Source organism: Schistocerca cancellata, chromosome 4 (genome assembly GCF_023864275.1).
Source record: "Schistocerca cancellata isolate TAMUIC-IGC-003103 chromosome 4, iqSchCanc2.1, whole genome shotgun sequence".
Taxonomy (NCBI): domain Eukaryota; kingdom Metazoa; phylum Arthropoda; class Insecta; order Orthoptera; family Acrididae; genus Schistocerca; species Schistocerca cancellata.
The window spans coordinates 7,781,848-7,802,358 of NC_064629.1; the positions used below are offsets into that span (position 1 = coordinate 7,781,848).

The window sequence follows — 20,511 nt, forward strand, 5'->3', positions numbered from 1 at the left end:
GCGCCACTGGTAGCGATGTGGGCTTCCTCGCCTCGCCTCACACCAGGTGTCTGCGTAGTTTGCAGTGCATTCGCACCATTCCTATCCCTGTCCCTGTCCCCGTCCCGACTTGTCCCGACTTTGCTCGACTGCCGCTCGCTGCCGCTCGGGTCGTGGTCCATATGACAGCGCAAGCACGACAAACGTCTGCGGGACGAGACGAGACGAGACGACTAAGGAATACATTCGTGGTTACAAATCAAATTTGGAACTCTACACTCCTACACAACAATAGGCGGTGACGTATTTCAGAAATCACCTGCCGATTCGTACTGTTTTGTCGTTTTCAAAGTCTTCTTGGCAAACTTGGTTAGCACATTCTCCCTCAAACTGAGTTAATTACTGCATTTTCGTACCATTACAGTAGTTTAAAAGGCTTAAGGAAGCTTCTTTGTCACAACAGAAAGGTAGTTTGAAAATTGGGCTGCGACATAACAAAAAAACAAAAGGAAGGGAGCCAACAGCACCCGGGTTTTCCAGGCGGTCACTCATCCAAGTACTAGCCGGGCCCGATGATGCTTAACTTCGGTAATCGGACGAGAACCGGTGTATTCATCATGGTATGGCCGTTGGCGCTCATCTAATGTAGGAGCACGGCAGAATTCGCGTTCGGCTTTTCTCCCAACACACAAAATGTTAGTTTTCGGCCGCATTTGACGAAAGCGCTTCCTTCCGCAACCGCCAGTTCCTCGAGGACGGCGCGGGGAGGCGCGCCCGGCGTCCCAGCAGAGCGACGGCCGAATTGGCGGGCGCACCGCCGCGTGTGTGAGACGCACTGCTGCTCGTTGCACCCCCTGTCATTCGCTGGGCGCGTGCAGCCTTCGACACTAGCGGAGGACGCATCTTGTCCCTGGTGTTCAGCGGAGGGCCTGTGCGGGGTGTGGCAGTGTCGTGCTGGAGGGCGCCACTGGTAGCGATGTGGGCTTCCTCGCCTCGCCTCACACCAGGTGTCTGCGTAGTTTGCAGTGCATTCGCACCATTCCTATCCCTGTCCCTGTCCCCGTCCCGACTTGTCCCGACTTTGCTCGACTGCCGCTCGCTGCCGCTCGGGTCGTGGTCCATATGACAGCGCAAGCACGACAAACGTCTGCGGGACGAGACGAGACGACTAAGGAATACATTCGTGGTTACAAATCAAATTTGGAACTCTACACTCCTACACAACAATAGGCGGTGACGTATTTCAGAAATCACCTGCCGATTCGTACTGTTTTGTCGTTTTCAAAGTCTTCTTGGCAAACTTGGTATCACATTCTCCCTCAAACTGAGTTAATTACTGCATTTTCGTACCATTACAGTAGTTTAAAAGGCTTAAGGAAGCATCTTTGTCACAACAGAAAGGTAGTTTGAAAATTGGGCTGGCGAGATAACAAAAAAACAAAAGGAAGGGAGCCAACAGCACCCGGGTTTCCCAGGCGGTCACCCATCCAAGTACTAGCCGGGCCCGATGATGCTTAACTTCGGTGATCGGACGAGAACCGGTGTATTCATCATGGTATGGCCGTTGGCGCTCATCTAATGTAGGAGCACGGCAGAATTCGCGTTCGGCTTTTCTCCCAACACACAAAATGTTAGTTTTCGGCCGCATTTGACGAAAGCGCTTCCTTCCGCAACCGCCAGTTCCTCGAGGACGGCGCGGGGAGGCGCGGCCGGCGTCCCAGCAGAGCGACGGCCGAATTGGCGGGCGCACCGCCGCGTGTGTGAGACGTACTGCTGCTCGTTGCACCCCCTGTCATTCGCTGGGCGCGTGCAGCCTTCGACACTAGCGGAGGACGCATCTTGTCCCTGGTGTTCAGCGGAGGGCCTGTGCGGGGTGTGGCAGTGTCGTGCTGGAGGGCGCCACTGGTAGCGATGTGGGCTTCCTCGCCTCGCCTCGCCTCGCCTCACACCAGGTGTCTGCGTAGTTTGCAGTGCATTCGCACCATTCCTATCCCTGTCCCTGTCCCCGTCCCGACTTGTCCCGACTTTGCTCGACTGCCGCTCGCTGCCGCTCGGGTCGTGGTCCATATGACAGCGCAAGCACGACAAACGTCTGCGGGACGAGACGAGACGACTAAGGAATACATTCGTGGTTACAAATCAAATTTGGAACTCTACACTCCTACACAACAATAGGCGGTGACGTATTTCAGAAATCACCTGCCGATTCGTACTGTTTTGTCGTTTTCAAAGTCTTCTTGGCAAACTTGGTTAGCACATTCTCCCTCAAACTGAGTTAATTACTGCATTTTCGTACCATTACAGTAGTTTAAAAGGCTTAAGGAAGCATCTTTGTCACAACAGAAAGGTAGTTTGAAAATTGGGCTGGCGACATAACAAAAAAACAAAAGGAAGGGAGCCAACAGCACCCTGGTTTCCCAGGCGGTCACCCATCCAAGTACTAGCCGGGCCCGATGATGCTTAACTTCGGTGATCGGACGAGAACCGGTGTATTCATCATGGTATGGCCGTTGGCGCTCATCTAATGTAGGAGCACGGCAGAATTCGCGTTCGGCTTTTCTCCCAACACACAAAATGTTAGTTTTCGGCCGCATTTGACGAAAGCGCTTCCTTCCGCAACCGCCAGTTCCTCGAGGACGGCGCGGGGAGGCGCGGCCGGCGTCCCAGCAGAGCGACGGCCGAATTGGCGGGCGCACCGCCGCGTGTGTGAAGGCCGGTTCCCACTAGGGCTGACGCGCGTCAAAACCGCGCGTCAGCGGCGTGGTTGCCATGGAAACGGCGTCAGCGGCACGGCGCGGCGGGCTCTGCGTCGCGGTTTGCCCATGTCGAACCGCTTCCGCTGCCGCGTGACGCGCTCCAGGTGCGCGCCGCCAATCACAGAACGCGCTGAGCGTGACGTCACGTACGGCACCCCGGGCCACACGAACTTCCGCCGAAGCGCTGGCGCGGACGCGGCGGCAGCTATGAAAAACATATCATCCGATTCCAAGGAAACTACTCGGTAGAAAAATTTGATTCTTGGGCATGTTGTAGCCTGATATCTTCTCTCGATAAAGGACCGAATTTCTTTTCGTTATTCGTCGTAGTTACTTGCTGTATCGCATTTACGTAAACCTTTACACGAAATTTTAATGAGTGTGCAGAGATGAAAACGCATTGCGTGGACTTTGCGTACAGTTCATTTTAGGTTATACATTATTGCGTATGAAATTTAGTCAACATATCGAAATTGTTTTTAAAGCTGAGAGCAGATCGATAGCTATCACCGTTCTCGAGATATTGAATGATATGTCGGCGGACGGGCTGAGCCGTGACCGACCGCGGCTCGCTCGCGACGAGACCGATACTTCGTCCTGCTCGTCGTAAACCATGTGGTTGTATCAACCGCAAATTTCGTAAACGTTTCAAGAAATCGAAACGTGTGTTTTTGCAAACGATAACTTGTGAAAAGTCATGTATTTCGTCGCATGATAAATATCCTAAATCTGTTTATCTACCGAGATATGAAAGTAACTACAGTTTTTCAGAAGGGATAGATCAATTTTTTTAAACGGCATTAATAGCATGTCGAATGAGAAGTTAAACCGAAACTAATTTGCTGGTATGTCATAAGACGTAATTTACTAAGTATGTAGAGCTATTGATTATTTCCTTTCTTTTTTCTTTATCCAGTGTACTTTACTGATTCAAGACGTGTTTCGCCTTTTACTTTAAGGCATCTTCGGTGGAATCTAGAATGATTCAGTTTTGTTTTGATATGTGATACTTGCAGATTATAAAACAGTTCACATCTTTTTTTACGTGAATGACTGATTACTTACAGTGAATCGAGTTTTTGGCGGACATATACGTTTCCCCTCACCTGGTCACATGCTGGAGGTTGAACTAAAACTTAGATTATGGAACATAAGCACATTTACATGTTCGCTCTTTTTTCTTCTGTCACTAGCAGTAGACGTTTTACTGAAAACTCTGATTTGACGTCGTAACTACAGTGTGTTCACCTCATGTCCCTTCCTGTCTGGTCTGTTTACGTACATGTTGCCAAACTGCAGAATTATATGCTGAAAACTAATGTTTGTTTATTTTCGTTCTCCTTATATCTGTATGTGTGTGTGGGTAGCCGGTGATAGTTATAGAAAGTTGCAAGTGAATCCAGTAGTTGTCAGACAGTGGTTGAAAGATTTGGTGTTCAGCTGATTTCAGTTTTGGTTTAAATGTTTTGTGGAGGAGTGCATGGAAGAGTAAATTCACTGCTTACATTAACAGATAAAATAGTAGAATAGTATTTCAACAGATGATTATTATCAGAATAGTATCAACCAACCCCTTTGTCCTCACTCTTTGACGCCCCATAATACGTCCTGTCAACTAACCCCTATTGTTGTCAAAGTTGTGCCGTAATTTCCTCTTCCTCCTCTATTTAATTCCGTACCTCTACTTTAGTCACACGATCCTCGTATCTAATGTTCAGCATTCTTATGAATCACCACGTTTTGAAATCGTCTATTGTCTTTTTGACAGAACTGTTCATCATCCACGTTTCACTTACGTACAAGGCTGCACTCCACACAAATACCTTTGTAAAATAGTATCCAACCATTAGAATTTATATTCAGCGTGAACAAATTTTCTTTTTCAGAGCGCTTTTCTTGCTATTGACAGTCTTCAGTCAGGTTTGCGTCTGCACCAGGAAATGCCTTACAATTTAAAATCTGGTTTCGAAAACTGTTCGAAATATATATTATTCTTTCGTGATTCTTAAGCAAGGTGCTGGCGATGATTACATTATGCTCTGTGGGAAATTCTATCAGGTGGCTTCCACTTTCATCCCTTCCCCCTAGCCTCTTTGTTCTTACTGTTTCGTGTACCTGCTACCGTATCATATTTTAAATTTTTGTCTCGCTTAACTATCTGAATAATTTCTTTTGTCGTACATTGTTTCAATGTGTTAGGAGATAGTGAACAATCGTGAACGGTAGTCATGAAATCTGTTCATGGTGAAATGAGAAAACATGAATAATGAAATACGTGAAAGAGTACATTGTACAGAAAATGAAAAATTGGTATGTCTTCACCCAACTTCGTCTTTCCTTCATGTAGGTGTAAGATACAGTTAATCAAACGCACCGCGCGTTTCAGTGGGTCCTGCCCCGTACCTCAGTGGCTGTCCGTCATTGGCTACCGCTAACGTCTGCCGCTTCCAGATGGGAACGCCAATTCCGCGAGCCGCCGCGTCAACGCGGAAAACGCTTGCCGCTGCCGTTACCGCACGCCGCGCTGCCGCGCTCTAGTGGGAACCGGCCTTGAGACGCACTGCTGCTCGTTGCACCCCCTGTCATTCGCTGGGCGCGTGCAGCCTTCGACACTAGCGGAGGACGCATCTTATCCCTGGTGTTCAGCGGAGGGCCTGTGCGGGGTGTGGCAGTGTCGTGCTGGAGGGCGCCACTGGTAGCGATGTGGGCTTCCTCGCCTCGCCTCGCCTCGCCTCGCCTCACACCAGGTGTCTGCGTAGTTTGCAGTGCATTCGCACCATTCCTATCCCTGTCCCCGTCCCCGTCCCGACTTGTCCCGACTTTGCTCGACTGCCGCTCGCTGCCGCTCGGGTCGTGGTCCATATGACAGCGCAAGCACGACAAACGTCTGCGGGACGAGACGAGACGACTAAGGAATACATTCGTGGTTACAAATCAAATTTGGAACTCTACACTCCTACACAACAATAGGCGGTGACGTATTTCAGAAATCACCTGCCGATTCGTACTGTTTTGTCGTTTTCAAAGTCTTCTTGGCAAACTTGGTTAGCACATTCTCCCTCAAACTGAGTTAATTACTGCATTTTCGTACCATTACAGTAGTTTAAAAGGCTTAAGGAAGCATCTTTGTCACAACAGAAAGGTAGTTTGAAAATTGGGCTGGCGACATAACAAAAAAACAAAAGGAAGGGAGCCAACAGCACCCGGGTTTCCCAGGCGGTCACCCATCCAAGTACTAGCCGGGCCCGATGATGCTAAACTTCGGTGATCGGACGAGAACCGGTGTATTCATCATGGTATGGCCGTTGGCGCTCATCTAATGTAGGAGCACGGCAGAATTCGCGTTCGGCTTTTCTCCCAACACACAAAATGTTAGTTTTCGGCCGCATTTGACGAAAGCGCTTCCTTCCGCAACCGCCAGTTCCTCGAGGACGGCGCGGGGAGGCGCGCCCGGCGTCCCAGCAGAGCGACGGCCGAATTGGCGGGCGCACCGCCGCGTGTGTGAGACGCTCTGCTGCTCGTTGCACCCCCTGTCATTCGCTGGGCGCGTGCAGCCTTCGACACTAGCGGAGGACGCATCTTGTCCCTGGTGTTCAGCGGAGGGCCTGTGCGGGGTGTGGCAGTGTCGTGCTGGAGGGCGCCACTGGTAGCGATGTGGGCTTCCTCGCCTCGCCTCGCCTCGCCTCACACCAGGTGTCTGCGTAGTTTGCAGTGCATTCGCACCATTCCTATCCCTGTCCCTGTCCCCGTCCCGACTTGTCCCGACTTTGCTCGATTGCCGCTCGCTGCCGCTCGGGTCGTGGTCCATATGACAGCGCAAGCACGACAAACGTCTGCGGGACGAGACGAGACGACTAAGGAATACATTCGTGGTTACAAATCAAATTTGGAACTCTACACTCCTACACAACAATAGGCGGTGACGTATTTCAGAAATCACCTGCCGATTCGTACTGTTTTGTCGTTTTCAAAGTCTTCTTGGCAAACTTGGTTAGCACATTCTCCCTCAAACTGAGTTAATTACTGCATTTTCGTACCATTACAGTAGTTTAAAAGGCTTAAGGAAGCTTCTTTGTCACAACAGAAAGGTAGTTTGAAAATTGGGCTGCGACATAACAAAAAAACAAAAGGAAGGGAGCCAACAGCACCCGGGTTTTCCAGGCGGTCACCCATCCAAGTACTAGCCGGGCCCGATTATGCTTAACTTCGGTGATCGGACGAGAACCGGTGTATTCATCATGGTATGGCCGTTGGCGCTCATCTAATGTAGGAGCACGGCAGAATTCGCGTTCGGCTTTTCTCCCAACACACTAAATGTTAGTTTTCGGCCGCATTTGACGAAAGCGCTTCCTTCCGCAACCGCCAGTTCCTCGAGGACGGCGCGGGGAGGCGCGCCCGGCGTCCCAGCAGAGCGACGGCCGAATTGGCGGGCGAACCGCCGCGTGTGTGAGACGCACTGCTGCTCGTTGCACCCCCTGTCATTCGCTGGGCGCGTGCAGCCTTCGACACTAGCGGAGGACGCATCTTGTCCCTGGTGTTCAGCGGAGGGCCTGTGCGGGGTGTGGCAGTGTCGTGCTGGAGGGCGCCACTGGTAGCGATGTGGGCTTCCTCGCCTCGCCTCGCCTCGCCTCGCCTCGCCTCACACCAGGTGTCTGCGTAGTTCGCAGTGCATTCGCACCATTCCTATCCCTGTCCCTGTCCCCGTCCCGACTTGTCCCGACTTTGCTCGACTGCCGCTCGCTGCCGCTCGGGTCGTGGTCCATATGACAGCGCAAGCACGACAAACGTCTGCGGGACGAGACGAGACGACTAAGGAATACATTCGTGGTTACAAATCAAATTTGGAACTCTACACTCCTACACAACAATAGGCGGTGACGTATTTCAGAAATCACCTGCCGATTCGTACTGTTTTGTCGTTTTCAAACTCTTCTTGGCAAACTTGGTTAGCACATTCTCCCTCAAACTGAGTTAATTACTGCATTTTCGTACCATTACAGTAGTTTAAAAGGCTTAAGGAAGCATCTTTGTCACAACAGAAAGGTAGTTTGAAAATTGGGCTGGCGACATAACAAAAAAACAAAAGGAAGGGAGCCAACAGCACCCGGGTTTCCCAGGCGGTCACCCATCCAAGTACTAGCCGGGCCCGATGATGCTTAACTTCGGTGATCGGACGAGAACCGGTGTATTCATCATGGTATGGCCGTTGGCGCTCATCTAATGTAGGAGCACGGCAGAATTCGCGTTCGGCTTTTCTCCCAACACACAAAATGTTAGTTTTCGGCCGCATTTGACGAAAGCGCTTCCTTCCGCAACCGCCAGTTCCTCGAGGACGGCGCGGGGAGGCGCGCCCGGCGTCCCAGCAGAGCGACGGCCGAATTGGCGGGCGCACCGCCGCGTGTGTGAGACGCACTGCTGCTCGTTGCACCCCCTGTCATTCGCTGGGCGCGTGCAGCCTTCGACACTAGCGGAGGACGCATCTTGTCCCTGGTGTTCAGCGGAGGGCCTGTGCGGGGTGTGGCAGTGTCGTGCTGGAGGGCGCCACTGGTAGCGATGTGGGCTTCCTCGCCTCGCCTCGCCTCGCCTCGCCTCACACCAGGTGTCTGCGTAGTTTGCAGTGCATTCGCACCATTCCTATCCCTGTCCCTGTCCCCGTCCCGACTTGTCCCGACTTTGCTCGACTGCCGCTCGCTGCCGCTCGGGTCGTGGTCCATATGACAGCGCAAGCACGACAAACGTCTGCGGGACGAGACGAGACGACTAAGGAATACATTCGTGGTTACAAATCAAATTTGGAACTCTACACTCCTACACAACAATAGGCGGTGACGTATTTCAGAAATCACCTGCCGATTCGTACTGTTTTGTCGTTTTCAAAGTCTTCTTGGCAAACTTGGTTAGCACATTCTCCCTCAAACTGAGTTAATTACTGCATTTTCGTACCATTACAGTAGTTTAAAAGGCTTAAGGAAGCATCTTTGTCACAACAGAAAGGTAGTTTGAAAATTGGGCTGGCGACATAACAAAAAAACAAAAGGAAGGGAGCCAACAGCACCCGGGTTTCCCAGGCGGTCACCCATCCAAGTACTAGCCGGGCCCGATGATGCTTAACTTCGGTGATCGGACGAGAACCGGTGTATTCATCATGGTATGGCCGTTGGCGCTCATCTAATGTAGGAGCACGGCAGAATTCGCGTTCGGCTTTTCTCCCAACACACAAAATGTTAGTTTTCGGCCGCATTTGACGAAAGCGCTTCCTTCCGCAACCGCCAGTTCTTCGAGGACGGCGCGGGGAGGCGCGCCCGGCGTCCCAGCTGAGCGACGGCCGAATTGGCGGGCGCACCGTCGCGTGTGTGAGACGCACTGCTGCTCGTTGCAACCCCTGTCATTCGCTGGGCGCGTGCAGCCTTCGACACTAGCGGAGGACGCATCTTGTCCCTGGTGTTCAGCGGAGGGCCTGTGCGGGGTGTGGCAGTGTCGTGCTGGAGGGAGCCACTGGTAGCGATGTGGGCTTCCTCGCCTCGCCTCGCCTCGCCTCGCCTCACACCAGGTGTCTGCGTAGTTTGCAGTGCATTCGCACCATTCCTATCCCTGTCCCTGTCCCCGTCCCGACTTGTCCCGACTTTGCTCGACTGCCGCTCGCTGCCGCTCGGGTCGTGGTCCATATGACAGCGCAAGCACGACAAACGTCTGCGGGACGAGACGAGACGACTAAGGAATACATTCGTGGTTACAAATCAAATTTGGAACTCTACACTCCTACACAACAATAGGCGGTGACGTATTTCAGAAATCACCTGCCGATTCGTACTGTTTTGTCGTTTTCAAACTCTTCTTGGCAAACTTGGTTAGCACATTCTCCCTCAAACTGAGTTAATTACTGCATTTTCGTACCATTACAGTCGTTTAAAAGGCTTAAGGAAGCATCTTTGTCACAACAGAAAGGTAGTTTGAAAATTGGACTGGCGACATAACAAAAAACAAAAGGAAGGGAGCCAACAGCACCCGGGTTTCCCAGGCGGTCACCCATCCAAGTACTAGCCGGGCCCGATGATGCTTAACTTCGGTGATCGGACGAGAACCGGTGTATTCATCATGGTAGGGCCGTTGGCGCTCATCTAATGTAGGAGCGCGGCAGAATTCGCGTTCGGCTTTTCTCCCAACACACAAAATGTTAGTTTTCGGCCGCATTTGACGAAAGCGCTTCCTTCCGCAACCGCCAGTTCCTCGAGGACGGATCGGGGAGGCGCGCCCGGCGTCCCAGCAGAGCGACGGCCGAATTGGCGGGCGCACCGCCGCGTGTGTGAGACGCACTGCTGCTCGTTGCACCCCCTGTCATTCGCTGGGCGCGTGCAGCCTTCGACACTAGCGGAGGACGCATCTTGTCCCTGGTGTTCAGCGGAGGGCCTGTGCGGGGTGTGGCAGTGTCGTGCTGGAGGGCGCCACTGGTAGCGATGTGGGCTTCCTCGCCTCGCCTCGCCTCGCCTCGCCTCGCCTCGCCTCACACCAGTGCATTCGCACCATTCCTATCCCTGTCCCTGTCCCCGTCCCGACTTGTCCCGACTTTGCTCGACTGCCGCTCGCTGCCGCTCGGGTCGTGGTCCATATGACAGCGCAAGCACGACAAACGTCTGCGGGACGAGACGAGACGACTAAGGAATACATTCGTGGTTACAAATCAAATTTGGAACTCTACACTCCTACACAACAATAGGCGGTGACGTATTTCAGAAATCACCCGCCGATTCGTACTGTTTTGTCGTTTTCAAAGTCTTCTTGGCAAACTTGGTTAGCACATTCTCCCTCAAACTGAGTTAATTACTGCATTTTCGTACCATTACAGTAGTTTAAAAGGCTTAAGGAAGCATCTTTGTCACAACAGAAAGGTAGTTTGAAAATTGGGCTGACGACATAACAAAAAAACAAAAGGAAGGGAGCCAACAGCTCCCGGGTTTCCCAGGCGGTCACCCATCCAAGTACTAGCCGGGCCCGATGATGCTTAACTTCGGTGATCGGACGAGAACCGGTGTATTCATCATGGTATGGCCGTTGGCGCTGATCTAATGTAGGAGCACGGCAGAATTCGCGTTCGGCTTTTCTCCCAACACACAAAATGTTAGTTTTCGGCCGCATTTGACGAAAGCGCTTCCTTCCGCAACCGCCAGTTCCTCGAGGACGGCGCGGGGAGGCGCGCCCGGCGTCCCAGCAGAGCGACGGCCGAATTGGCGGGCGCACCGCCGCGTGTGTGAGACGCACTGCTGCTCGTTGCACCCCCTGTCATTCGCTGGGCGCGTGCAGCCTTCGACACTAGCGGAGGACGCATCTTGTCCCTGGTGTTCAGCGGAGGGCCTGTGCGGGGTGTGGCAGTGTCGTGCTGGAGGGCGCCACTGGTAGCGATGTGGGCTTCCTCGCCTCGCCTCGCCTCGCCTCACACCAGGTGTCTGCGTAGTTTGCAGTGCATTCGCACCATTCCTATCCCTGTCCCTGTCCCCGTCCCGACTTGTCCCGACTTTGCTCGACTGCCGCTCGCTGCCGCTCGGGTCGTGGTCCGTATGACAGCGCAAGCACGACAAACGTCTGCGGGACGAGACGAGACGACTAAGGAATACATTCGTGGTTACAAATCAAATTTGGAACTCTACACTCCTACACAACAATAGGCGGTGACGTATTTCAGAAATCACCTGCCGATTCGTACTGTTTTGTCGTTTTCAAAGTCTTCTTGGCAAACTTGGTTAGCACATTCTCCCTCAAACTGAGTTAATTACTGCATTTTCGTACCATTACAGTAGTTTAAAAGGCTTAAGGAAGCATCTTTGTCACAACAGAAAGGTAGTTTGAAAATTGGGCTGGCGACATAACAAAAAAACAAAAGGAAGGGAGCCAACAGCACCCTGGTTTCCCAGGCGGTCACCCATCCAAGTACTAGCCGGGCCCGATGATGCTTAACTTCGGTGATCGGACGAGAACCGGTGTATTCATCATGGTATGGCCGTTGGCGCTCATCTAATGTAGGAGCACGGCAGAATTCGCGTTCGGCTTTTCTCCCAACACACAAAATGTTAGTTTTCGGCCGCATTTGACGAAAGCGCTTCCTTCCGCAACCGCCAGTTCCTCGAGGACGGCGCGGGGAGGCGCGGCCGGCGTCCCAGCAGAGCGACGGCCGAATTGGCGGGCGCACCGCCGCGTGTGTGAGACGCACTGCTGCTCGTTGCACCCCCTGTCATTCGCTGGGCGCGTGCAGCCTTCGACACTAGCGGAGGACGCATCTTATCCCTGGTGTTCAGCGGAGGGCCTGTGCGGGGTGTGGCAGTGTCGTGCTGGAGGGCGCCACTGGTAGCGATGTGGGCTTCCTCGCCTCGCCTCGCCTCGCCTCGCCTCACACCAGGTGTCTGCGTAGTTTGCAGTGCATTCGCACCATTCCTATCCCTGTCCCCGTCCCCGTCCCGACTTGTCCCGACTTTGCTCGACTGCCGCTCGCTGCCGCTCGGGTCGTGGTCCATATGACAGCGCAAGCACGACAAACGTCTGCGGGACGAGACGAGACGACTAAGGAATACATTCGTGGTTACAAATCAAATTTGGAACTCTACACTCCTACACAACAATAGGCGGTGGCGTATTTCAGAAATCACCTGCCGATTCGTACTGTTTTGTCGTTTTCAAAGTCTTCTTGGCAAACTTGGTTAGCACATTCTCCCTCAAACTGAGTTAATTACTGCATTTTCGTACCATTACAGTAGTTTAAAAGGCTTAAGGAAGCATCTTTGTCACAACAGAAAGGTAGTTTGAAAATTGGGCTGGCGACATAACAAAAAAACAAAAGGAAGGGAGCCAACAGCACCCGGGTTTCCCAGGCGGTCACCCATCCAAGTACTAGCCGGGCACGATGATGCTAAACTTCGGTGATCGGACGAGAACCGGTGTATTCATCATGGTATGGCCGTTGGCGCTCATCTAATGTAGGAGCACGGCAGAATTCGCGTTCGGCTTTTCTCCCAACACACAAAATGTTAGTTTTCGGCCGCATTTGACGAAAGCGCTTCCTTCCGCAACCGCCAGTTCCTCGAGGACGGCGCGGGGAGGCGCGCCCGGCGTCCCAGCAGAGCGACGGCCGAATTGGCGGGCGCACCGCCGCGTGTGTGAGACGCTCTGCTGCTCGTTGCACCCCCTGTCATTCGCTGGGCGCGTGCAGCCTTCGACACTAGCGGAGGACGCATCTTGTCCCTGGTGTTCAGCGGAGGGCCTGTGCGGGGTGTGGCAGTGTCGTGCTGGAGGGCGCCACTGGTAGCGATGTGGGCTTCCTCGCCTCGCCTCGCCTCGCCTCGCCTCACACCAGGTGTCTGCGTAGTTTGCAGTGCATTCGCACCATTCCTATCCCTGTCCCTGTCCCCGTCCCGACTTGTCCCGACTTTGCTCGACTGCCGCTCGCTGCCGCTCGGGTCGTGGTCCATATGACAGCGCAAGCACGACAAACGTCTGCGGGACGAGACGAGACGACTAAGGATTACATTCGTGGTTACAAATCAAATTTGGAACTCTACACTCCTACACAACAATAGGCGGTGACGTATTTCAGAAATCACCTGCCGATTCGTACTGTTTTGTCGTTTTCAAAGTCTTCTTGGCAAACTTGGTTAGCACATTCTCCCTCAAACTGAGTTAATTACTGCATTTTCGTACCATTACAGTAGTTTAAAAGGCTTAAGGAAGCTTCTTTGTCACAACAGAAAGGTAGTTTGAAAATTGGGCTGCGACATAACAAAAAAACAAAAGGAAGGGAGCCAACAGCACCCGGGTTTTCCAGGCGGTCACCCATCCAAGTAGTAGCCGGGCCCGATGATGCTTAACTTCGGTGATCGGACGAGAACCGGTGTATTCATCATGGTATGGCCGTTGGCGCTCATCTAATGTAGGAGCACGTCAGAATTCGCGTTCGGCTTTTCTCCCAACACACAAAATGTTAGTTTTCGGCCGCATTTGACGAAAGCGCTTCCTTCCGCAACCGCCAGTTCCTCGAGGACGGCGCGGGGAGGCGCGCCCGGCGTCCCAGCAGAGCGACGGCCGAATTGGCGGGCGAACCGCCGCGTGTGTGAGACGCACTGCTGCTCGTTGCACCCCCTGTCATTCGCTGGGCGCGTGCAGCCTTCGACACTAGCGGAGGACGCATCTTGTCCCTGGTGTTCAGCGGAGGGCCTGTGCGGGGTGTGGCAGTGTCGTGCTGGAGGGCGCCACTGGTAGCGATGTGGGCTTCCTCGCCTCGCCTCGCCTCGCCTCGCCTCACACCAGGTGTCTGCGTAGTTTGCAGTGCATTCGCACCATTCCTATCCCTGTCCCTGTCCCCGTCCCGACTTGTCCCGACTTTGCTCGACTGCCGCTCGCTGCCGCTCGGGTCGTGGTCCATATGACAGCGCAAGCACGACAAACGTCTGCGGGACGAGACGAGACGACTAAGGATTACATTCGTGGTTACAAATCAAATTTGGAACTCTACACTCCTACACAACAATAGGCGGTGACGTATTTCAGAAATCACCTGCCGATTCGTACTGTTTTGTCGTTTTCAAAGTCTTCTTGGCAAACTTGGTTAGCACATTCTCCCTCAAACTGAGTTAATTACTGCATTTTCGTACCATTACAGTAGTTTAAAAGGCTTAAGGAAGCATCTTTGTCACAACAGAAAGGTAGTTTGAAAATTGGGCTGGCGACATAACAATAAAACAAAAGGAAGGGAGCCAACAGCACCCGGGTTTCCCAGGCGGTCACCCATCCAAGTACTAGCCGGGCCCGATGATGCTTAACTTCGGTGATCGGACGAGAACCGGTGTATTCATCATGGTATGGCCGTTGGCGCTCATCTAATGTAGGAGCACGGCAGAATTCGCGTTCGGCTTTTCTCCCAACACACAAAATGTTAGTTTTCGGCCGCATTTGACGAAAGCGCTTCCTTCCGCAACCGCCAGTTCTTCGAGGACGGCGCGGGGAGGCGCGCCCGGCGTCCCAGCTGAGCGACGGCCGAATTGGCGGGCGCACCGTCGCGTGTGTGAGACGCACTGCTGCTCGTTGCAACCCCTGTCATTCGCTGGGCGCGTGCAGCCTTCGACACTAGCGGAGGACGCATCTTGTCCCTGGTGTTCAGCGGAGGGCCTGTGCGGGGTGTGGCAGTGTCGTGCTGGAGGGAGCCACTGGTAGCGATGTGGGCTTCCTTGCCTCGCCTCGCCTCGCCTCGCCTCACACCAGGTGTCTGCGTAGTTTGCAGTGCATTCGCACCATTCCTATCCCTGTCCCTGTCCCCGTCCCGACTTGTCCCGACTTTGCTCGACTGCCGCTCGCTGCCGCTCGGGTCGTGGTCCATATGACAGCGCAAGCACGACAAACGTCTGCGGGACGAGACGAGACGACTAAGGAATACATTCGTGGTTACAAATCAAATTTGGAACTCTACACTCCTACACAACAATAGGCGGTGACGTATTTCAGAAATCACCTGCCGATTCGTACTGTTTTGTCGTTTTCAAAGTCTTCTTGGCAAACTTGGTTAGCACATTCTCCCTCAAACTGAGTTAATTACTGCATTTTCGTACCATTACAGTCGTTTAAAAGGCTTAAGGAAGCATCTTTGTCACAACAGAAAGGTAGTTTGAAAATTGGACTGGCGACATAACAAAAAACAAAAGGAAGGGAGCCAACAGCACCCGGGTTTCCCAGGCGGTCACCCATCCAAGTACTAGCCGGGCCCGATGATGCTTAACTTCGGTGATCGGACGAGAACCGGTGTATTCATCATGGTATGGCCGTTGGCGCTCATCTAATGTAGGAGCGCGGCAGAATTCGCGTTCGGCTTTTCTCCCAACACACAAAATGTTAGTTTTCGGCCGCATTTGACGAAAGCGCTTCCTTCCGCAACCGCCAGTTCCTCGAGGACGGATCGGGGAGGCGCGCCCGGCGTCCCAGCAGAGCGACGGCCGAATTGGCGGGCGCACCGCCGCGTGTGTGAGACGCACTGCTGCTCGTTGCACCCCCTGTCATTCGCTGGGCGCGTGCAGCCTTCGACACTAGCGGAGGACGCATCTTGTCCCTGGTGTTCAGCGGAGGGCCTGTGCGGGGTGTGGCAGTGTCGTGCTGGAGGGCGCCACTGGTAGCGATGTGGGCTTCCTCGCATCGCCTCGCCTCGCCTCACACCAGGTGTCTGCGTAGTTTGCAGTGCATTCGCACCATTCCTATCCCTGTCCCTGTCCCCGTCCCGACTTGTCCCGACTTTGCTCGACTGCCGCTCGCTGCCGCTCGGGTCGTGGTCCATATGACAGCGCAAGCACGACAAACGTCTGCGGGACGAGACGAGACGACTAAGGAATACATTCGTGGTTACAAATCAAATTTGGAACTCTACACTCCTACACAACAATAGGCGGTGACGTATTTCAGAAATCACCTGCCGATTCGTACTGTTTTGTCGTTTTCAAAGTCTTCTTGGCAAACTTGGTTAGCACATTCTCCCTCAAACTGAGTTAATTACTGCATTTTCGTACCATTACAGTAGTTTAAAAGGCTTAAGGAAGCATCTTTGTCACAACAGAAAGGTAGTTTGAAAATTGGGCTGGCGACATAACAAAAAAACAAAAGGAAGGGAGCCAACAGCTCCCGGGTTTCCCAGGCGGTCATCCATCCAAGTACTAGCCGGGCCCGATGATGCTTAACTTCGGTAATCGGACGAGAACCGGTGTATTCATCATGGTATGGCCGTTGGCGCTCATCTAATGTAGGAGCACGGCAGAATTCGCGTTCGGCTTTTCTCCCAACACATAAAATGTTAGTTTTCGGCCGCATTTGACGAAAGCGCTTCCTTCCGCAACCGCCAGTTCCTCGAGGACGGCGCGGGGAGGCGCGCCCGGCGTCCCAGCAGAGCGACGGTCGAATTGGCGGGCGCACCGCCGCGTGTGTGAGACGCTCTGCTGCTCGTTGCACCCCCTGTCATTCGCTGGGCGCGTGCAGCCTTCGACACTAGCGGAGGACGCATCTTGTCCCTGGTGTTCAGCGGAGGGCCTGTGCGGGGTGTGGCAGTGTCGTGCTGGAGGGCGCCACTGGTAGCGATGTGGGCTTCCTCGCCTCGCCTCGCCTCGCCTTGCCTCACACCAGGTATCTGCGTAGTTTGTAGTGCATTCCCACCTTTCCTATCCCTGTCCCTGTCCCCGTCCCGACTTGTCCCGACTTTGCTCGACTGCCGCTCGCTGCCGCTCGGGTCGTGGTCCATATGACAGCGCAAGCACGACAAACGTCTGCGGGACGAGACGAGACGACTAAGGAATACATTCGTGGTTACAAATCAAATTTGGAACTCTACACTCCTACACAACAATAGGCGGTGACGTATTTCAGAAATCACCTGCCGATTCGTACTGTTTTGTCGTTTTCAAAGTCTTCTTGGCAAACTTGGTTAGCACATTCTCCCTCAAACTGAGTTAATTACTGCATTTTCGTACCATTACAGTAGTTTAAAAGGCTTAAAGAAGCATCTTTGTCACAACAGAAAGGTAGTTTGAAAATTGGGCTGGCGACATAAGAAAAAAACAAAAGGAAGTTAGCCAACAGCACACGGGTTTCCCAGGCGGTCACCCATCCAAGTACTAGCCGGGCCCGATGATGCTTAACTTCGGTGATCGGACGAGAACCGGTGTATTCATCATGGTATGGCCGTTGGCGCTCATCTAATGTAGGAGCACGGCAGAATTCGCGTTCGGCTTTTCTCCCAACACACAAAATGTTAGTTTTCGGCCGCATTTGACGAAAGCGCTTCCTTCCGCAACCGCCAGTTCCTCGAGGACGGCGCGGGGAGGCGCGCCCGGCGTCCCAGCAGAGCGACGGCCGAATTGGCGGGCGCACCGCCGCGTGTGTGAGACGCACTGCTGCTCGTTGCACCCCCTGTCATTCGCTGGGCGCGTGCAGCCTTCGACACTAGCGGAGGACGCATCTTGTCCCTGGTGTCCAGCGGAGGGCCTGTGCGGGGTGTGGCAGTGTCGTGCTGGAGGGCGCCACTGGTAGCGATGTGGGCTTCCTCGCCTCGCCTCGCCTCGCCTCGCCTCACACCAGGTGTCTGCGTAGTTTGCAGTGCATTCGCACCATTCCTATCCCTGTCCCTGTCCCCGTCCCGACTTGTCCCGACTTTGCTCGACTGCCGCTCGCTGCCGCTCGGGTCGTGGTCCATATGACAGCGCAAGCACGACAAACGTCTGCGGGACGAGACGAGACGACTAAGGATTACATTCGTGGTTACAAATCAAATTTGGAACTCTACACTCCTACACAACAATAGGCGGTGACGTATTTCAGAAATCACCTGCCGATTCGTACTGTTTTGTCGTTTTCAAAGTCTTCTTGGCAAACTTGGTTAGCACATTCTCCCTCAAACTGAGTTAATTACTGCATTTTCGTACCATTACAGTAGTTTAAAAGGCTTAAGGAAGCATCTTTGTCACAACAGAAAGGTAGTTTGAAAATTGGGCTGGCGAAATAACAAAAAAACAAAAGGAAGGGAGCCAACAGCACCCGGGTTTCCCAGGCGGTCACCCATCCAAGTACTAGCCGGGCCCGATGATGCTTAACTTCGGTGATCGGACGAGAACCGGTGTATTCATCATGGTATGGCCGTTGGCGCTCATCTAATGTAGGAGCACGGCAGAATTCGCGTTCGGCTTTTCTCCCAACACACAAAATGTTAGTTTTCGGCCGCATTTGACGAAAGCGCTTCCTTCCGCAACCGCCAGTTCCTCGAGGACGGCGCGGGGAGGCGCGCCCGGCGTCCCAGCAGAGCGACGGCCGAATTGGCGGGCGCACCGCCGCGTGTGTGAGACGCACTGCTGCTCGTTGCACCCCCTGTCATTCGCTGGGCGCGTGCAGCCTTCGACACTAGCGGAGGACGCATCTTGTCCCTGGTGTTCAGCGGAGGGCCTGTGCGGGGTGTGGCAGTGTCGTGCTGGAGGGCGCCACTGGTAGCGATGTGGGCTTCCTCGCCTCGCCTCGCCTCGCCTCTCCTCACACCAGGTGTCTGCGTAGTTTGTAGTGCATTCGCACCATTCCTATCCCTGTCCCTGTGCCCGTCCCGACTTGTCCCGACTTTGCTCGACTGCCGCTCGCTGCCGCTCGGGTCGTGGTCCATATGACAGCGCAAGTACGACAAACGTCTGCGGGACAAGACGAGACGACTAAGGAATACATTCGTGGTTAAAAATCAAATTTGGAACTCTACACTCCTACACAACAATAGGCGGTGACGTATTTCAGAAATCACCTGCCGATTCGTACTGTTTTGTCGTTTTCAAAGTCTTCTTGGCAAACTTGGTTAGCACATTCTCCCTCAAACTGAGTTAATTACTGCATTTTCGTACCATTACAGTAGTTTAAATGGCTTAAGGAAGCATCTTTGTCACAACAGAAAGGTAGTTTGAAAATTGGGCTGGCGACATAACAAAAAAACAAAAGGAAGGGAGCCAACAGCACCCGGGTTTCCCAGGCGGTCACCCATCCAAGTACTAGCCGGGCCCGATGATGCTTAACTTCGGTGATCGGACGAGAACCGGTGTATTCATCATGGTATGGCCGTTGGCGCTCATCTAATGTAGGAGCACGGCAGAATTCGCGTTCGGCTTTTCTCCCAACACACAAAATGTTAGTTTTCGGCCGCATTTGACGAAAGCGCTTCCTTCCGCAACCGCCAGTTCTTCGAGGACGGCGCGGGGAGGCGCGCCCGGCGTCCCAGCTGAGCGACGGCCGAATTGGCGGGCGCACCGTCGCGTGTGTGAGACGCACTGCTGCTCGTTGCAACCCCTGTCATTCGCTGGGCGCGTGCAGCCTTCGACACTAGCGGAGGACGCATCTTGTCCCTGGTGTTCAGCGGAGGGCCTGTGCGGGGTGTGGCAGTGTCGTGCTGGAGGGAGCCACTGGTAGCGATGTGGGCTTCCTTGCCTCGCCTCGCCTCGCCTCGCCTCACACCAGGTGTCTGCGTAGTTTGCAGTGCATTCGCACCATTCCTATCCCTGTCCCTGTCCCCGTCCCGACTTGTCCCGACTTTGCTCGACTGCCGCTCGCTGCCGCTCGGGTCGTGGTCCATATGACAGCGCAAGCACGACAAACGTCTGCGGGACGAGACGAGACGAGACGACTAAGGAATAAATTCGTGGTTACCAATCAAATTTGGAACTCTACACTCCTACACAACAATAGGCGGTGACGTATTTCAGAAATCACCTGCCGATTCGTACTGTTTTATCGTTTTCAAAGTCTTCTTGGCAAACTTGGTTAGCACATTCTCCCTCAAACTGAGTTAATTACTGCATTTTCGTACCATTACAGTCGTTTAAAAGGCTTAAGGAAGCATCTTTGTCACAACAGAAAGGTAGTTTGAAAATTGGACTGGCGACATAACAAAAAACAAAAGGAAGGGAGCCAACAGCACCCGGGTTTCCCAGGCGGTCACCCATCCAAGTACTAGCCGGGCCCGATGATGCTTAACTTCGGTGATCGGACGAGAACCGGTGTATTCATCATGGTATGGCCGTTGGCGCTCATCTAATGTAGGAGCGCGGCAGAATTCGCGTTCGGCTTTTCTCCCAACACACAAAATGTTAGTTTTCGGCCGCATTTGACGAAAGCGCTTCCTTCCGCAACCGCCAGTTCCTCGAGGACGGATCGGGGAGGCGCGCCCGGCGTCCCAGCAGAGCGACGGCCGAATTGGCGGGCGCACCGCCGCGTGTGTGAGACGCACTGCTGCTCGTTGCACCCC

At 53.5% G+C, this 20,511-nt stretch overlaps 19 non-coding genes across 19 annotated transcripts; all 19 read right to left on the minus strand.

The window, feature by feature from the left end:
- Window positions 1-494: 494 nt before the first annotated feature.
- Window positions 495-613, minus strand: LOC126185365 (5S ribosomal RNA). The gene has a single exon (XR_007537123.1). It is a non-coding gene; the product is annotated as a 5S ribosomal RNA (ribosomal RNA).
- An 816-nt stretch (window positions 614-1,429) lies between these two features.
- On the minus strand, window positions 1,430-1,548 carry LOC126185710 (5S ribosomal RNA). Its single transcript, XR_007537210.1, has one exon. It is a non-coding gene; the product is annotated as a 5S ribosomal RNA (ribosomal RNA).
- Window positions 1,549-2,375: 827 nt separating this feature from the next.
- Window positions 2,376-2,494, minus strand: LOC126186306 (5S ribosomal RNA). Its single transcript, XR_007537404.1, has one exon. It is a non-coding gene; the product is annotated as a 5S ribosomal RNA (ribosomal RNA).
- A 3,432-nt stretch (window positions 2,495-5,926) lies between these two features.
- LOC126186490 (5S ribosomal RNA) lies at window positions 5,927-6,045 on the minus strand. Its single transcript, XR_007537582.1, has one exon. It is a non-coding gene; the product is annotated as a 5S ribosomal RNA (ribosomal RNA).
- An 826-nt stretch (window positions 6,046-6,871) lies between these two features.
- LOC126185241 (5S ribosomal RNA) lies at window positions 6,872-6,990 on the minus strand. Its single transcript, XR_007537003.1, has one exon. It is a non-coding gene; the product is annotated as a 5S ribosomal RNA (ribosomal RNA).
- Window positions 6,991-7,827: 837 nt separating this feature from the next.
- On the minus strand, window positions 7,828-7,946 carry LOC126185721 (5S ribosomal RNA). Its single transcript, XR_007537211.1, has one exon. It is a non-coding gene; the product is annotated as a 5S ribosomal RNA (ribosomal RNA).
- An 832-nt stretch (window positions 7,947-8,778) lies between these two features.
- On the minus strand, window positions 8,779-8,897 carry LOC126185732 (5S ribosomal RNA). The gene has a single exon (XR_007537212.1). It is a non-coding gene; the product is annotated as a 5S ribosomal RNA (ribosomal RNA).
- An 831-nt stretch (window positions 8,898-9,728) lies between these two features.
- LOC126186399 (5S ribosomal RNA) lies at window positions 9,729-9,847 on the minus strand. The gene has a single exon (XR_007537493.1). It is a non-coding gene; the product is annotated as a 5S ribosomal RNA (ribosomal RNA).
- An 823-nt stretch (window positions 9,848-10,670) lies between these two features.
- Window positions 10,671-10,789, minus strand: LOC126186328 (5S ribosomal RNA). Its single transcript, XR_007537427.1, has one exon. It is a non-coding gene; the product is annotated as a 5S ribosomal RNA (ribosomal RNA).
- An 827-nt stretch (window positions 10,790-11,616) lies between these two features.
- On the minus strand, window positions 11,617-11,735 carry LOC126186308 (5S ribosomal RNA). Its single transcript, XR_007537406.1, has one exon. It is a non-coding gene; the product is annotated as a 5S ribosomal RNA (ribosomal RNA).
- An 832-nt stretch (window positions 11,736-12,567) lies between these two features.
- LOC126185333 (5S ribosomal RNA) lies at window positions 12,568-12,686 on the minus strand. Its single transcript, XR_007537093.1, has one exon. It is a non-coding gene; the product is annotated as a 5S ribosomal RNA (ribosomal RNA).
- Window positions 12,687-13,517: 831 nt separating this feature from the next.
- On the minus strand, window positions 13,518-13,636 carry LOC126185277 (5S ribosomal RNA). The gene has a single exon (XR_007537039.1). It is a non-coding gene; the product is annotated as a 5S ribosomal RNA (ribosomal RNA).
- An 832-nt stretch (window positions 13,637-14,468) lies between these two features.
- On the minus strand, window positions 14,469-14,587 carry LOC126185743 (5S ribosomal RNA). The gene has a single exon (XR_007537213.1). It is a non-coding gene; the product is annotated as a 5S ribosomal RNA (ribosomal RNA).
- Window positions 14,588-15,418: 831 nt separating this feature from the next.
- On the minus strand, window positions 15,419-15,537 carry LOC126185755 (5S ribosomal RNA). The gene has a single exon (XR_007537215.1). It is a non-coding gene; the product is annotated as a 5S ribosomal RNA (ribosomal RNA).
- Window positions 15,538-16,364: 827 nt separating this feature from the next.
- Window positions 16,365-16,483, minus strand: LOC126185310 (5S ribosomal RNA). The gene has a single exon (XR_007537070.1). It is a non-coding gene; the product is annotated as a 5S ribosomal RNA (ribosomal RNA).
- An 832-nt stretch (window positions 16,484-17,315) lies between these two features.
- LOC126186479 (5S ribosomal RNA) lies at window positions 17,316-17,434 on the minus strand. Its single transcript, XR_007537571.1, has one exon. It is a non-coding gene; the product is annotated as a 5S ribosomal RNA (ribosomal RNA).
- Window positions 17,435-18,266: 832 nt separating this feature from the next.
- LOC126185766 (5S ribosomal RNA) lies at window positions 18,267-18,385 on the minus strand. Its single transcript, XR_007537216.1, has one exon. It is a non-coding gene; the product is annotated as a 5S ribosomal RNA (ribosomal RNA).
- Window positions 18,386-19,217: 832 nt separating this feature from the next.
- On the minus strand, window positions 19,218-19,336 carry LOC126185777 (5S ribosomal RNA). The gene has a single exon (XR_007537217.1). It is a non-coding gene; the product is annotated as a 5S ribosomal RNA (ribosomal RNA).
- An 836-nt stretch (window positions 19,337-20,172) lies between these two features.
- On the minus strand, window positions 20,173-20,291 carry LOC126185789 (5S ribosomal RNA). Its single transcript, XR_007537218.1, has one exon. It is a non-coding gene; the product is annotated as a 5S ribosomal RNA (ribosomal RNA).
- Between the last annotated feature and the right edge of the window lie 220 nt (window positions 20,292-20,511).